Here is a 10942-nt window from a genome sequence, read left to right on the forward strand (position 1 = left end):
AATGTGTTTGTGTTCCAATGTTCATTCAACTGATGCAAATGGCGAAAGGACATTATTGGTGAATACACATTATCAGTTAATAATATCAATGAGATAAAGAAAATAATAGCCAACAGAAATCATTGCTTCTGCACAAAGGGGAGAAGAAAGTAATGCAAGAAATGATAGAATGACCTAGCAGAGGACAATTCACATTATTTAAAATATTCTGCAAAATCAGAAACTGATTTTACTAGTTTCATCACTCTATATACATTTATAAGCTTTAATCCAAGTAAAATGAAAAAAAAAAGAGATAATTCATTGACATTTAGCAGTCATTTCTATAATAACACAGATTTTATCCCCATATTAACAGGTGAGTAATAAACATTAAAGAGGATGATCCAAAACAAAAAAATTGAAGATCCAGTAATCAGAGTATAAATTCCTCTCATTCCATGTTTTTCACTGCTGTGATAATGCCAGGCAATGCAATAGTAAGGTAACATAATTATACTGTTACCATTTATTGAGACAACAGCAATCCTGGACTATCTATTTATCTATCTTTCTGTCTCTCTCTATATATATGCAAATATATATTTGTTATATATTTATATATTGTCTCTATATACTAGTATATGTACTGTCTTTTATTACATACATATATTCATATATATGATGAAATCACATATTTTCACTTACTTTGTTCATTTTTTTAATATAATTTTATTCTTATCTTTTTATTTCTTTAATTTTTTATTTTTTAAATTTTAATTGGAGGCTAATTACTTTACAATAGTGTATTGGTTTTGCCGTACGTTGACATGAATCTGCCCTGGGTATACTCTGTTCATTTTTATATATCATAGTGGATAGTAATATGTTGATTGTAACACCGTGTTATGTAACTACTTTTGAAATACAAAATGAATGGGTCAGTTCAGTTCAGTCGCTCAGTCATGTCCAACTCTTAGCGACCCCATGAACCACAACACGAAAGGCCTCCCTGTCCATCACCAACTCCCGGATTCACTCAAACTTATGTCCATCGAGTCGGTGATGCCATCCAGCCATCTCATTCTCTGTCGTCCCTGTCTCCTCCTACCCCCAATCGTTCCCAGCATCAGAGTCTTTTCCAGTGAGTCAACTCATCGCATGAGGTGGCCAAAGTATTGGAGTTTCAGCTTTAGCATAAGTTCTTCCAATAAACACCCAGGATTGATCTCCTCTAGAATGGACTGGTTGGATCTCCTTGCAGTACAAGGGACTCACAAGAGTCTTCTCCAGCACCACAGTTCAAAAGCATCAATTCTTTGGCGATCAGCTTTCTTCACAGTCCAACTCTCACATCCATACATGACCATGGGAAAAACCATAGCTTTGACTAGACGGACCTTTGTTGGCAAAGTAATGTCTCTGCTTTTTAATATGCTATCTATGTTGGTCATAACTTTCCTTCCAAGGAGTAAGCATCTTTTAATTTCATGGCTGCAATCAGCATCTGCAATGATTTTGGAGCCCCCAAAAAATAAAGTCTGACAATGTTTCCACTGTTTCCCCATTTATTTCCCATGAAGTGATGGGACCAGATGCCATGATCTAGTTTTCTGAATGTTGAGTTTTAAGCCAACTTTTTCACTCTCCTCTTTCACTTTCATCAAAAGGCTTTTGAGTTCCTCTTCACTTTCTGCCATAAGAGTGGTGTCATCTGCATATCTGAGGTTATTGATATTTCTCCCAGCAATCTTGATTCCAGCTTGTGCTTCTTCCAGCCCAGCGTTCCTCACGATGTTCTCTGCATGTAAGTTAAATAAGCAAGGTGACAATATACAGCCTTGACGTACTCCTTTTCCTATTTGGAACCAGTCTGTTGTTCCATGTCCAGTTCTAACTGTTGCTTCCTGACCTGCATATAGGTTTCTCAAGAGGCAGGTCAGGTGGTCTGGTATTCCCATCTCTTTCAGAATTTTCCACAGTTTATTGCACTTCTTGCTGAACTTTACTAAAAGCTATAGTAATTAAAACAATGTATTAGAATGAGATAACAAAGATCAAAAGAATAAAAATAAAGGTCCAGAAATAACCCTTATATCTCCCAATTGTTTTTTTCACAAGGTTGTCAACACCATTCCATAGACATTGAATGGTATATATACAAGTAGTACTGAAAAACTTTTGTATCAAAATGAAAAAAAAAAAAAGGATTTGGAACCCTACCTCACGCCATAAATTGATACTAACTCGAAAGAGATAAAGGATCAGATGCTAATCTAAAAATATAAAATTCTTGGTAGGGAGAAATATTCATAACCTTGGATAAGCCAATGGTTTCTTAAATATAGCAACAAAAGCACAAATAGCACAAGGAAAATAGAAGAATTGGTTTCCATCAAAATTAAAAACTCTTATGCATCAAGGGACACTATCAAGAAAATGAAAGCTAGAAGCACTGCTGATGGGAATGTAAAATACTGATAATATGTTGGTCCCTGATATTGTTTTGTTCATTTTCTTTTCATTTATTTTTTTCTCTAATCTTTATGATTGCTTTCCTTCTTTTAACTTTGGTATTAAACAAATTAAAGTAAATGAAATATGCTAAGTTATTTAATAATAATTCGCCATGATCATACGTAGGTTATACCAGGAATAAAATATTGTTTGAAGTGAAAAACATAATCAATTATATTCACTAAATTAACAGAATAAAAGAGGATAATAACATCATTTCAGTTGTTGTTGTTCAGTTGCTAAGTTGTGACTGACTTTTTGCGATCATTTCAATAAATGCATACAAATTAATACACTTCTATTTGCATTTATGAATGAAAACATTTATGAATAAATATCCCACAAGATAGTTATTATTAAATAAGGAAAGGAAAAGTGTTTACTCAACCTGATAAAAAAGGCATTGGTGTAGAAACTATAGCCACCCTCATACTTAATGAGGAATTCTCTCTCAAGATTGGAAACAAGTCTTTCCTTTCCAAATTCTGTTCTACATTATAAGACTCCAGCCATGGCAACAAAGTAAGAAAAATAAAGTACACCCAGATGGGTAGAGAAGAGCAAGATCATGCAAATATATTTACGGGCAGATAACATCCCTATATAGGTAAAAATTGTGAAGGGCTCTACAAAAAATAAAATAGACCTAAGCAACTAACTAAACAAGGTCACAGGATAGAATTTCAACACAAAATATCAAATGGATTACTATAAAAGAAATTAAAAATTGAAAGTAGAAAAAAATGTTATGTAAAATACTACAAAACATGAACTTTGATGAGTGTATTATGAGCATATTTAAAAATATAGTCAAGATTTATATATTAAAACTATAAAATACTATTGAATGTAAATATATAAGTAAAGGGAGATATATGCTATGTTGATTGATTAATGGATTCAATATGTTTGCCATATCAATATTTATAATTTTAAAGCAATTCCAATAAATATAGCCCACAAAGATATTTGAAGAAACTAAAAATAATGTTTTTAAATTTATACTGAAATATAAATTTTTAAAAGAAATGACCAGTCCAGGTTCGACGCATAAATTTTCCTCTGTTCAAAAAAATAAATAAATAAAATAAAAGAAATGGGGATGAAAAATAACTCTCAATAAAAGAACCAAATTGGAAAATAATTCTACCAAATTTGAAGATTTAATATAAATTTCTCATAACCATGTTGAATAGTATTCAAACATAATACAATTTACATAAAAAAGTAAATGTAGAGATTCTTTTTAAAAATAATTGCTAATTCAATGCAAAAGAACAGATTTTTCAACAAATGCTGATTTTTCACAAGTATTTATTTATAATGTCAGGTCTAAAATATTGATCTACCTCCACATCAGGTATGTTTGTTCTAGAATTTTCCAGACTTAAGTTTAACATCTAATTATTTGAGTCATTTTGCATTAATTTTTGCATAAAACAGTGGTTGAAGTTCATTTTTTCTTATATGGATAATCTAGAATATATAATAGTGCTAATTAGCACTATTGCTAAGAAAATGTTAAGTTGTTTGTTTTTTTTTTTGTATGGATAGAAATTTGCTAGAAACTTTATTGTAAAAATTGAAATAATATAGGAAGTACAGAGATTCATAAAATGTTTTCTGTGATAAATGCAAACATAGGAATTGTAATTGTTTTTTAATTTAATTACTAAATCAGGTACATGGTTCTGTTTAAGAATTAAAATACCTCAATCTATGAGGATACTTCTCACTCTATCCTTAACTAAGAAAGCAAAATTCTCTTTTCCTAGGAATGCTTCTGATGTGGCAGTTGTTTGCTTGCTGTTATTAGACATTTAAATTCTTCTTTTCTTATCTTAAGCTTCTTTCTTTACTTATTCCTTTACAGGTTGTTGATACCATAACAGGAAAGTGTTCACAAGGTGCTGACACAGCAGGAAAATTTCAACAACTGTTTTAAAAGATCTTGAACACTGGTAAAGTGGGGAAGGGAGGTTCATCAAAAAAGTGTATGGAGGTTTTTTTTTTGTTTTTTTTTTTTTTTCAGCTCCCAAATTTTTTTTTTTTCAAAAACAATTTTAGGAATCTTTACTTAAAAACAACCTTATCTTAAAATGGAGTAACTTTGGTTTTATGAGCAGCAAGCAAAGTACAGAAGCAAAAATGCATTAAGTTCTACATTAGGTCACAGCGTCTAATCTGAAATCACACCCATAATATAATTTTTTGGGATATCTGGGAAGTAGTTATTTCCCAGGATGTCTGAACCATAGCTACTCATAAAACCTTTTTCTGAAAAGATCTATCTGAAGGCCTGTTCTGCCAGGTTTTTTCTTTGTTTGTTTGTTTTTTCAGAGCACAGAGTATCTCATTCCTGATTTTCACCCTGAACTTCTTTCAGGGGTGTTGAAAGTTTTTTTTATAGGTACATTGTGGAGAAGGAAATGGCAACCTACTCCAGTATTCTTGCCTGGAAAATCCCATAGAAAGAAGAAGCTGATGGGCTACAGTTCATGAAGTTGCAAAGAGTAGAACACTGATGAGGACAGACACACACATAGGTACTTTGTATATATATGCTATGTGTATATATATATATATATATATATATATATCATGTAAATATATATAAAAGTTTATGCATACAATTTTATATACTACATAAATTTGTGTGTGTGTGTGTGTATATATACATCTTTACCTATATCTACAACATCAAAACCATCTTTACAACAACTTAGTAATAAGAAACTCAGATATCATTCTTAAACTGTGCAAAACATTTGAAAAGAAACTTCCAGGGGGAAAAAAACAGATACATGAATGGCCAATAGAATATTTTTTAAAATGTTCAACATCATTAGTCATCAGAGAAAGTAAACTAAAACCTTAATAATCTATCACTGCACATGTCTTAAAATGACTACAAGGGCAAAAAACAATCATGCAAAGTGATAAGAATGGTAAACAGTTCTTGTGTTTGAATTTAGAACTCCCTTCTTGAACTTTAGGTATCTCTTCACATGTCTAATGTTGCCTAGGGTTCCATAATGACCATCACATGGATTCCTGCGAGATTTCTCTGGCGCCTTTTATAGTTTCTGTTTATTCTTAAAGTACTATGATAATTGCAACAACAACAACAAAAAAAAAAAAACTGGCTTGACATCAAGTATCTTAAAACCACTGCCATTATTATGTCCTCATTGCTTTTGTCTCTCTTGGCAATGGATACCAGGTTTCCAGTAATACCTTAGTTTGGATAAGACAGAAGTTTTCTTTCCAAAACGAGTGCACAGGTTAACTATATCATAGGCTTCCAGGCTGGAATTAAGCCATCCTTGCTATTCACAGGACATCAGCCTTCTTAGAAAGCTTGGTTCAGATAGAATAAGGGGACTCACATGTTTTGGTTGCAAGTTCAGGGAATACAATTCCCCACTCAGGAATGAGAGTTTTATAAATGCATGCCTCCAGAATATCTTCGAAGGTATTCTTCTAATGCTTCTAAGACAAAGCTTTAACATCAAAGCAAATGATTAATTCACTGGAGAGAAAATAGCATCTACAAGACAAGAATATTATGGAAATCTCTTTAAATATTCATGCATCACAGATGAAAATGTCTTTTCTGTTTTCATTTCCAGAGCAAGATTCATCAAGGGTGTAATGACACATTTGCGTATGTTTTCACCACTCTTTCTGCCTCTTGTCTGAAGGACTAAAACTACTTGTTTTGGCCATTTCCCCATAATGTTCCAAGATAATGCATTCTAAATTCAAGCCCCGGATTTTCTTTGTAAACTTTGTGAGTCTTTAGGCTAGAAGAAAAGACTTAGACTTATAAAAAGGATTATATTTCTACTGTGAATAATTTGAACAGTGTCTTTTGGAATATGCCATATCTTTCATACTGAAAGCTACTTATTCCAAGATGAGGCGGGATGATTTGAAAATGGAATCGGTTCTGAACACTTTGAAAATCATTAATATCATCTAAGACCAGAAGATAAGTTTTTTGATAGTGTCAATCATAGAGCTTGTGATTTTCTGTATACAGTAATCATTCTGTTTCAACAGTTTTCAAATATAGTAATATATCATTTTAACTTCACCTGATTCTTCAAAAGGTAGTTTGTAAATATCATTAACATAATTTTAAAAATGAAAAAATTGTGTCTCATAAAATTTAAGAAGTTAAAGATCTAGCTAAATATCAGATATAGTTCTTTGGTCATGAGACACTTGTAATGATTAAAACTAATCATGTGAATGAAAATAAAACTGAGATATAATTTACACACATATGTAGATAAATGTAAATACTAAATGATATAAATCATCACTTGTTTAGTTCAAACATGAATGTGAAAAACCTTTCCTGGGATCAACTCCTGTGAACAATAAGGGTCTCTATGACTTCATTAAAAGTAAAATTGGAAATGACTCTTCCTCACTTTAATTGGTTAATTTATTTGTATTATTGCACAAAATGTCAATTCTTGCTACTGCTGCATTCATAAATAGAAGAATAAATGAAATGCCTTTATGTGTTCTCCATAGTGTGGTGGATATATTCATACATGTTTCCTGAATCACTTTTTATAACAACCTGTGATGTAGACACTGTTATTCTCACTTGATTAGAGGAAACAAGGATGGAAGCTGCAAAGAAATGTATCCCAGATCAAGAAGTTGTAAGTAGGAGGAAACAAGATTCTTCTCTGGTCTTTCCGATTCTGAAAGCAACATACTTAACCACTGGGATTGTGATTTTCACCATTTTGCAGAAGAATCTATGAGATTATATTTTATTGGGGAATTGGAGCGAGAACAAAAAGGCTAAGGGAACAAAAATATAAAGAGAATCTACAAAAAAAAGAAGCACCATATGTTGTTATTGCTGTTGTTCAGTTGCTCAGTCGTGTCCTACTCTTGTGACCCCATGGACTGCAGCATTCCAGGCTTCCCTGTCCTCCACCATCTCCTGGAGCCTACTAAAACTTAATAATTAATCAATATTTGAGGATTCAAAAAAGCTATATTGTGTGTGTATGTGTGGATGTTCCTGTGTGTCTGTTGTATTTGCTTGATATACACTTGCCTCTAAAGTTATTAAAGTACATTCTTTTTAATGGCTGAGTCCATTCTAAAGGAGATCAATCCTGGATGTTCATTGGAGGGACTGATGCTAAAGCTGAAACTGCAATACTTTGGCCACCTCATGAGACGAGTTGACTCACTGGAAAAGACTCTGATGCTGGGAAAGGTTGGGAGCGGGTTGAGAAGGGGACGACAGAGAATGAGATGGCTGGATGGCATCACCGACTCGAGGGACATGAGTTTGAGTGTACTCCGGGATTTGGTGATGGACAGGGAGGCCTGGCGTGCTGTGATTCATGGGGTCACGGAGAGACGGACACGACTGAGCGACTGAACTGAACTGAACTGAATACTCCGTTGTGTATATGTACCAAAGCTTTCTTATCCATTCGTCTGCAGATGGACATCTAGGTTGCTTCCATGTCCTGACTATTATAAACAATACTGCAATGAACATTGGAGTACATGTGTCTCTTTCAATTCTGGTTTCCTCGGTGTGTATGCCTAGGAGTGCGGTTGCTGGATCATATGGCAGTTCTATTTCCAGTTTTTTGAGGAATTTCCACACTGTTCTCCATAGTGGCTGTACTAGTTTGCATTCCCACCAACAGTGTAAAAGTGTTCCCTTCTCTCCACACCCTCTCCAGCATTTATTGCATGTAGACTTTTGGATAGCAGCCATTCTGACTGGTGTGAAATGGTATCTCATTGTGGTTTTGATTTGCGAGGTGGATGAAACTAGAGCCTATTATACAGAGTGAACTAAGCCGGAAAGAAAAACACCAATACAGTATACTAACGCATATATATATATATATGTAATTTAGAAAGATGCAAATGACAACCCTGTATACTAGACAGCAAAAGAGAGACAGATGTATAAAACAGTCTTTGGGACTCTGTGGGAGAAGGAGAGGGTGGGATGGTTTGGGAGAATGGCATTGAAACATGAATATTATCACATGTGAAACGAATTGCCAGTTCAGGGTCTATGCATGTTACAGGATGCTTGGGGCTGGTATGCGGGGATGACCCAGATGGAGGATAAGGGGAGGAGGGAGGTGGGAGGGGGGTTCGGGAGGGGGAACTCATGTACACCCAGGGCGGATTCATGTCAATGTATGGCAAAATCAACCAATATAATATTGTAAAATAATTAGCCTCCAATAAAAAATAATAAAATAATATTGCTGCCACAAAAAAATAAATAAATAAATAAATTATTAAAGTAATTCAAGTCATCATGGTCATATCAAAATAATTTAGTAGGTAAATATTGTTTATTATGACATAATATAGAGCATGAATTAAAAATTTGAAGCACAGTCAGTATTCATTAAGTTTTAGTTAATGATTATTATTATGACTAAAAGTAGTCTTTACAATTTTTAATCCTGTGCAAAAAATGAAATAATACTATCCACATAGGTTACTATCATGCCATGATGATATCAGTCATTGAAAGTATGTTTGTTAGCATTATAAATTTACTAGAATTAAGCAACACATTGATCATTCAATTACAGTAACTGTGTCCTTTCATTTCCTTCTCATCAACAATGCTCTGTTAAATTTATGCCAACTATTACAATTAGTCTGATCCTGGGGTTCCCTTATCTGTCCTCCTTCACTTTCCTGACCTGTTTCATACAAGTCACATAAAGACCTCTGTTAGAGTTATATCCAGCATCCCCTCTTTCTCAAATGCTTCTTCATCTTTCCACTAGTATTCCCAGTTACTTTCCCTGGTTTCTCATTTTCTAAGATTAAAAGGAGAACTCTTTAACTTTAAATTTATAGCCTTTGCATCCATTTTCTATTTCTTTTTTCAGGCTTAGTTGCCACTATACATGAGACCTACTGCTTTTACTAAGGTCGAAGTCATCTCACATGATTCAGTGTGCACAGATCCCCTCTTGCCTCTGTGTTCACTAAGTTCCTCATGATTCTAAGCATGATCTTCTCCCAGGAAAGACTTTGAGTAATTTTTCAAGATATCAGAAGCCCTTTTTTTAAAAATCTCAAATAAACACATAAAGATACAGAACTCAATAGAATTTAGGTATTTATTACCAGAGACAATGAATTCAAGGTTGCATTATGAAAAAAGTGACTTTTTTTCATGTAAAGTAATTAACCATAATATAAGATACATGGAGAAAAGGAATAATGTGACAGAGTTTATTCTACTGGGACTCACACAGAATCTGAAGATGCAGAAAGTCATACTTGCTGTGTTTCTGGTGGTGTACATTGTCTCTACTGTAGGGAATGTGTTCACCTCGGTCACCCTCACCACCAGCTCATTATTGAAGTCCCTCATGTACTTTTCCCTGGCTTATCTCTCTTTTATCGATGCCTGCTATTCCTGTGTCAATACCCCTAAACTCATTACAGATTCACTCTATGAGAAGAAAACCAGTCCTTTCAATGGATGCATGACTCAAATCTTTGGGGAACAGTTCTTTGAAGGTGCTGATGTCATCCTGCTGACTGCAATGGCCTATGACCGCTATGTGGCCATCTGTAAGCCCTTGCACTATATGACCATCATGAATCAGTGATTGTGTGGACTGCTATAGGGAGTGGCATGGGGGAGAGGCTTTCTTTACGGAATCATTCAAATCCTCTTCATCTTCAGATTACCCTTCTATGGCCCTAGTGTCATAGACCACTTTATGTGTGATCTGAACTCTTTGCTCGATCTTGCCTGCACCAATACCCACACTCTAGGGCTCTTTGTTGCTGCCAACAGTGGGTTCATCTGTCCATTAAACTTCCTTCTATTGATGTGGTCATTCTGCACTCCCTAAGGACCTACAGCTTGGAGGCGAGGAAAAAAGCCCTTTCCACCTGTATCTCCCACATCACAGCAATCATTTTTTCTTTGTGCCCTGCATATTTGTGTACATGGGATCCGAAGCTACCATACCTATTGATAAAGCAGTGGCTGTATTCTACACTATTATAACTCCCATGTTAAATCCCTTAATCTATACCTTGAGAAATGACCAGATGAAAACTGCCATTAGGAAATTGTTTAGTCAGAAAGTTATTTCAGATGTAATATAAATGTGCCTGGACACCAAAGTTAATTGAAGAGAGGCAAAGTTCAAAGGGATATTTTTGACCAAAGAAAGAAACTAGTATAAATCATAAATTCTACAATGAGGGCAGAATAAACAGGTGTAGAAATGGGACAAAAAATAGGCTTTTGCAAAATTGAAAAACTACCAAATTTTTACCTATTTGTCCAACTTCATTAATGTTTATGGATTCACAACTATTTTTCTAATAAAACAAAAGTAACAAAATATACTGATATCTTGGAAGGACTGATGCTGAAGCTGAAACTGCA

At 34.1% G+C, this 10942-nt stretch overlaps 1 pseudogene; it reads left to right on the top strand.

Moving 5' to 3' along the window:
- Window positions 1–9734: 9734 nt before the first annotated feature.
- Window positions 9735–10656, top strand: LOC129553522 (olfactory receptor 4C13-like; annotated as a pseudogene).
- Window positions 10657–10942: the final 286 nt, after the last annotated feature.

Source organism: Moschus berezovskii, chromosome 14 (assembly GCF_049115385.1).
Source record: "Moschus berezovskii isolate FMDL1 chromosome 14, NW_MosBer_1.0, whole genome shotgun sequence".
Lineage (NCBI taxonomy): Eukaryota > Metazoa > Chordata > Mammalia > Artiodactyla > Moschidae > Moschus > Moschus berezovskii.